This window comes from Eriocheir sinensis, chromosome 52, assembly GCF_024679095.1.
Source record: "Eriocheir sinensis breed Jianghai 21 chromosome 52, ASM2467909v1, whole genome shotgun sequence".
Taxonomy (NCBI): domain Eukaryota; kingdom Metazoa; phylum Arthropoda; class Malacostraca; order Decapoda; family Varunidae; genus Eriocheir; species Eriocheir sinensis.
The window spans coordinates 2,530,088-2,536,462 of NC_066560.1; the positions used below are offsets into that span (position 1 = coordinate 2,530,088).

General features: G+C 43.6%; 1 long non-coding RNA gene across 1 annotated transcript; it reads left to right on the forward strand.

Annotated features, from left to right (window-relative positions):
- The first annotated feature begins 519 nt into the window (after window positions 1-519).
- LOC126982890 (uncharacterized) lies at window positions 520-2,794 on the forward strand. The gene is made up of 3 exons (XR_007735382.1): window positions 520-648; window positions 808-966; window positions 1,122-2,794. It is a non-coding gene; the product is annotated as an uncharacterized LOC126982890 (long non-coding RNA).
- Window positions 2,795-6,375: the final 3,581 nt, after the last annotated feature.

The following is a 6,375-nucleotide window of genomic DNA, read 5'->3' on the forward strand; positions in this document are numbered from 1 at the left end:
TAAATAGTTAAAGAGAAGGAGGAAATACAAGTTCAAACAGAGTAGAAGAGGAAGAGGAGGAGGAGGAGGAGGACGAGGACGACGGGGAGGAGATGGAAGAGGTACTAGATGAGCCATAAAAAAGAGGAGGGGGAGTAAACAGTGCCGGTAGAGAAGTAGGAGGAGGAGGAAGTGGTTGTGGTGATGATGGTGGGTGTGGTGTAAGCAGAAAAAGCAGAGGAGTAAATAGAAGCTGAAGGAGGAGGAGGAGGAGGAGGAAAATAGGAAGGAAAATTAGGTACAAAGTTTTCCCCCTGCTTACGTATGTCTTGAGTCACCGGGTTCTGTCTGTTTGGGTTTAGGGGAGAGAGAGAGGGAAGGAGACGGCGGAGAAAGAAAAGAAAGAAGAGTAGATGGAAATGGACCCAGAGGAGCATGTGAAGATAACAGATAGAGGAAGAAACGATGATGAAAAATAGAAATAGAGTGTTTTGTTGATGTGTTAAAGATAGAAGAAGAAGGAGGACGAAGAGAAAGAAAAGAAATAACATAAAGAAGAGTATATGGAAATGGACCCAGAGGAGCAGGGGAAGATAACAGATAGAGGAAGGGACGATGATGAAAATGTAAATAGAGGAAATAGGCGTTGTTGAATTGTTATGAGAAGAGGTAGAGGGAAGGAGACGGCGGAGAAAGAAAATAAAGAAAATAAAGAAGTGTATATGGAAATGGACCCAGAGGAGCAGGGGAAGATAACAGATAGAGGAAGGGACGATGATGAAAATGTAAATAGAGGAAATAGGCGTTGTTGGATTGTTATAAGAAGAGGTAGAGGGAAGGAGACGGCGGAGAAAGAAAAGAAATAACATAAAGAAGAGTATATGGAAATGGACCCAGAGGAGCTTGTGAAGATAACAGACAGAGGAAGAAACGATGATGAAAATGTAAATAGAGGAAATAGGCGTTGTTGGATTGTTATAAGAAAAGGTAGAGGGAAGGGGACGGTTAAGAACAGAAAGAAAATAAAGAAGTGTAGATGGAAATGGACCCAGAGGAGCATGGGAAGATAATAGATAGAGGAAGAGGCAATGATGAAAATGTAAATAGAGGAAATAGGCGTTGTTAAATTGTTATAAGAAGAGGTAGAGGGAAGGAGACGGCGGAGAAAGAAAAGAAAGAAGAGTAGATGGAAATGGACCCAGAGGAGCATGGGAAGACAACAGACAGAGGAAGAAACGATGATGAAAATGTAAATAGAGGAAATAGGCGTTGTTGGATTGTTATAAGAAGAGGTAGAGGGAAGGAGACGGCGGAGAAAGAAAAGAAAGAAGAGTAGATGGAAATGGACCCAGAGGAGCATGTGAAGATAACAGATAGAGGAAGAAACGATGATGAAAATGTAAATAGAGGAAATAGGCGTTGTTGGATTGTTATAAGAAGAGGTAGAGGGAAGGAGACGGGGGAGAAAGAAAAGAAATAACATAAAGAAGTGTAGATGGAAATTAATCCAGAGGAGCATGGGAAGATAACAGATAGAGGAAGAAACGATGATGAAAACGTAAATAGAGGAAATAGGCGTTGTTGAATTGTTATAAGAAGAGGTAGAGGGAAGGAGACGGTTGAGAAAAGGAAGCTAGAAAATAAAGAAGCGTAGATGGAAATGGACCCAGAGGAGCTTGTGAAGATAACAGATAGAGGAAGAGGCAATGATTAAAATGTAGGTGGAAATAGGTGGTTAAAGTATTATAGAATTGCAAGAGGTAGAGGAAATCAGTGATGGAAGAGGTACACACAAGAATTTGGAAAAAGAAGTGGGAGTAGGAGGAGGAGGAGGAGGTGGTGAGGGTGGAAGAAGAGGTATATAATGATGATAATATGAAAAGAGAAAATAGATGTTGAATTATTATATTCTTACAAGAGGTGGAGTGAGGGAAAAAGAGATGAAAGAAGTACAAAATAGATGGAGAAAACACAAAGCAACACAAAGGAAGAACAAACAACAGCAGTCCTGATGGTCCTTACGAAGCTGTTTGTGACAAGCTACACTAACTATCTAATCAAAGGTGGAAGATGAAGGATAGCAAGTAGCAAGCAAAGTACGAGAGTGAGGAGGAGGTGGGGATGGAGGAAGATGATGATGACAATGATGATGATGATGATGATGATGATGATGATGAAGGAGCAGCAGGAGGGGTTGGGCCACAGGGTCATATTTTTAAACCAATCCGGCGCCCAGGCACACACATTTAACAAGGCTTTCGTAGGTGTTTTGGGCGTTTCTAGGGATAGTTTTATGACCCTGGTGGTAGTGTGACCCTTCTATATCATGAACCAAATAGAGCACTCATTAGAACCCGACTGATCTCCTTTTCGGCCTTTGGGAATTGATGTTATGAGACGAAATGCTTAAGAATACGGTCCACATATCCCTCGCCGCCACCTTGCCGCCAGCCTTAATTAGCACCCGACCTGCGCCGCGCCGGGGTGCTGCTGCGCTTCCCTAAGGTCGTCACATTCCGCGGCGACGCCAGGACCGTTTAGGCAACACCACGACGACCCTGTAGGCAACGGCATGAGTCTTTAGGTTAATAGACGGCGTGTGTTTGAGGCTTGGGTGCTCCCTGCGTTCACCTGTCTGAGTCTTCCTGCTCCGTTTCTCGTCGCCAGTTTGGTAATAATGGTAACAATAATAATGGTAATAATGATAATGGTAACAATAATAACGGTTGCTAATAATCATAACGCTCACTACCATACACCGGAATCGAGCCAGTGCTTTGGCGCCTTTACCCTCCTCGCCACCCTGCCTCCGTAACTCACCTCATATATACTACTACTACTACTACTACTACTACTACTACTACTACTACTACTACTACTACTACTACTACTACTACTACTACTATTACTATTACTACTATTACTATTACTACTACTACTATTACTACTACTACTACTACTACTAATGATAATAATGTGGTAGTAGTAATTATTGTTATTATTCATTATTCTACATTATTATTATTATCATTATCAGTATTATCATCGTCGTCGTCGTCACAATGAATAAGGTTATGATAATTCGGTGTCGTGTGTTTCATTCCATCGTGCTTAATTTTAACCCTTAGCAAGATGTTATTGTTCTCCAGCAACACGACAGTCTCTGAGTTGCACGGGGGGCTGTTCAGGTGCCATGGCAGAGTACCTCCGCCGCATCTATGTAACTATAACGAGGGCGGTCTGGGTGACGGACGTGATGGCGCCTTTAAGTATCAGGAATTATATATATCTTTTCAAGTATCAGTTCGGCTTACGTGCTCAAGATAAGAGGATAGTGCCTTGGCAGATAAGTCACAAGAACAAATCTGTTGTAAAGCAAGGAGCAGTGAGCAGCGGTCTTTTTTTTCATATTTGTTTCATTTTTTATGCCCTTGATCTGACTCCTCTGCTGTAAAAACAAAAAACAAAAAACGAAAAAAAAAAAAAAAATCCATTACTATCCACGTATTCAAGATAACGTAACAGAGCCTTGGTAGACATGTAACAAGAACAAAGCTATGTTAAGCAACGTTTCTGATTATCCAAGCAAGCTACGTGATGACTTGGGTCAGACAAGCAACTGGAGCGTGGAGGAGAAGTATAATATCTCGGTTGACTCATTCTTTACCGGATGTCTTTTTATTTTATTCTTACAGCAATGGAAGCAATTTAAAGGGGAAACAAACAGGAAGCAAAAAAGCCCGTTAAGCACTGTTATAGCAAAAAAATAGTTATTACAAGAGACCAGAAGAGAGGTCAACTTCGGATGGAGAGGTGTCTTGATCAAAGTTGCCAGATTGTCGTACTCAGCCTCTTATATTTACCGACTTCCGACCCTAAAACTGTCTCGTGGACCCCAATAAGGAGACTCACTTAAAATTATCGTTGAAATAGTTAATTCCTGATGTTTCTTGGCATCAGAGACCGGTAAATACTATGCTCTGAGTACGACAATCTGGCAACGATGGTCTTGATACTTTTTAAAATAATCCAAGTCACAGGCAGGAAGAAATACAGACGAAAGAATGACGAAGCAGTAGGCCTGGTATGTATGTTTAACAGGAACACTTAGGCCTATCAACACAAGCTACACAAAGCCCTGCCCGGTGCAAACAAGTAACAGGAACAAGCCTATTTTTAAGCAACAGTTTGGCTTACTCATCCACGTTGCATAATGCCGAGGTATATAAGTAACCCGATGACGTGTTTGAGACTGGCTGAGTGTCTGGTCCGCTGGCAAAGAGTTGTGTGTTGAAGTGGTGTATGTAGGACCTTCTCGAGAGGGGCCTGAGGTGGGCGAGAGGGAGAGGGAAGGACTGGAGGGGGAGGAAAAGGGTGCGTAAAGGGAAGAGCAGCAGAAAAGAAGGGGAAGGAGCAGGGAATGAAATAGAAACAGCAGAAGAAAGAGGGGAGGAGAAGGATGAAAAGAAATAAATGTAAACAGCAGAAGATGAGGAGGAGATGTACAGTAAGGTAAAACAAGAGGATAAAATAATGGATGAATATAAGTTAAAGTAGAAGACACCTAACACGAATCAGCAGAAGAGAAAGAGGAAGAGGAGACAGAAATAACATAAAACCATAAAAAGAACAGTGGAGGTAAACAGTATCGACAGAGGAGGAGGTGGGAGTCGATTTAAAGGTTGAGTAGAGCAATGACAGAAAAGCGAGGAAGGGGCGTCACTGGAGGCTAATTGAGTCCTAGGAGGAGAAGGGGGATTTAGTGGAGAGGAAGAGACGGGGGAAGGGAAAGGGACATGGGTGTGTGGGGGATGGGGCATAGGACAGGGAGGGTATGGATAAGGAGGAGTCTTACGGGTGATGGTGTGCAGGGAAGGGGGGAACGGAATGGGGAAGAAAAGGGTACTGATGTGAGGGAATGAGGAATAGGGGAAAGAAAGGGTACTGGTTTGAGGGAATGAAGAATAGGGAAATGGAGGGAAAGGAAGGGTACTGGTTTGAGGGAATGAAGAATAGGGGAATGGGGGAAAGAAAGGGTACTAATGAAAGTGAATAAGAATATGGAAGTAAAGAGTTTAAATAAAAGGGTTTAGGAGCATAGGGGATAAAAGGGAGGGTAAGGAAAATGAGTGTGTGGGAGCTGTGAATAGGTAAGGATGGGGAGGAAAGGGATGGGAGGAAAGAAAATGGGACGTGAAAGAAAGGGACATGGGAAGGGAGGAGGGGAACAAGGAATAGGGAGATAACAGAAATGGGAAAAAAAAGATTAGTTCAAATTGTACAGGAGACATGGCTGAAGGGAAATGGGTGAAATTACATAGGTGCAGGGACATAGATGGGGAATAGGAAATAGGGAAGGTAATGGGATGGAAGATATTGATAGTGTAGAGGAGGCTAAGGGGAAGGGGTGAATAAGGGGGGTAAGGGGTATTCTCACGGGTGTTATGTGGGCTGCAAAGACTCAGACGCCATATTGCCCCAGTGATGGATGGAGGTGGAGGTGAAGGGTGGACATGTGTAGAAGGGGGGAGGAAGGAGAGGTGGAATGAATGAGGGATTGCTTCGTGAATGAAAGGAGATGGTGTGTGTGTGTGTGTGTGTGTGTGTGTGTGTGTGTGTGTGTGTGTGTGAATCGACGGCATCCTACCCATATTTGGTGGTATTTCCTCTTCCTCTTTTTTCTTCATTTTCCTCTCCTTCCCGCTTCTGATATTCCTCCTCCTCCTCCTCCTCCTCCTCCTCCTCCTCTTACTTTCGCCCTTCCATCCTACTTCCTTTTTTTTTTCCTTTTTCCTCCACTTCCTCCTTTTTCCTCCTTCCTTTCTCTTCCACTGCCTCCTCTTGTCGCACTTCTCTTTTCCTTCCTCCTCCTCCTCCTCCTCCTCCTCCTCTTCCTCCTCCTTCTTTTCATCCTTCTTTTTCTCTTCCTCTTTGTTCTGATGCTTGTTTATCTTGTTCATGTTCTTGTTCTTTTTCTGTCGGTCTTTTTCCTCCTCCTCCTCCTCCTCCTCCCTCTTTTCATCCTTCTTTTTCTCTTCCTCTTTGTTCTGATGCTTGTTTATCTTGTTCCTGTTCTTTTTCTGTCGGCCTTTTTCCTCCTCCTCCTCCTCCTCCTCCTCCTTGTTCATCCTCTTCACCTTCCTCCTCTTCCTCTTCCTCTTGTGGTCGGCCGTCACTTGCCACAAGCCAACATGACAGGCTAGTGATTGCATTCCTTGGGCTCGAGGTTACGTCAGCACACACACACACACACACACACACACACACACACACACACACACACACACACACACACACAGATGGGCAAAGGGGGGGGGGGACAGTCGTAAGGCTCATTTAGCAACATTGTCATTATCTATTTTCGAGTCGTGTTTAGCAAGAGCTGTGTGTGTGTGT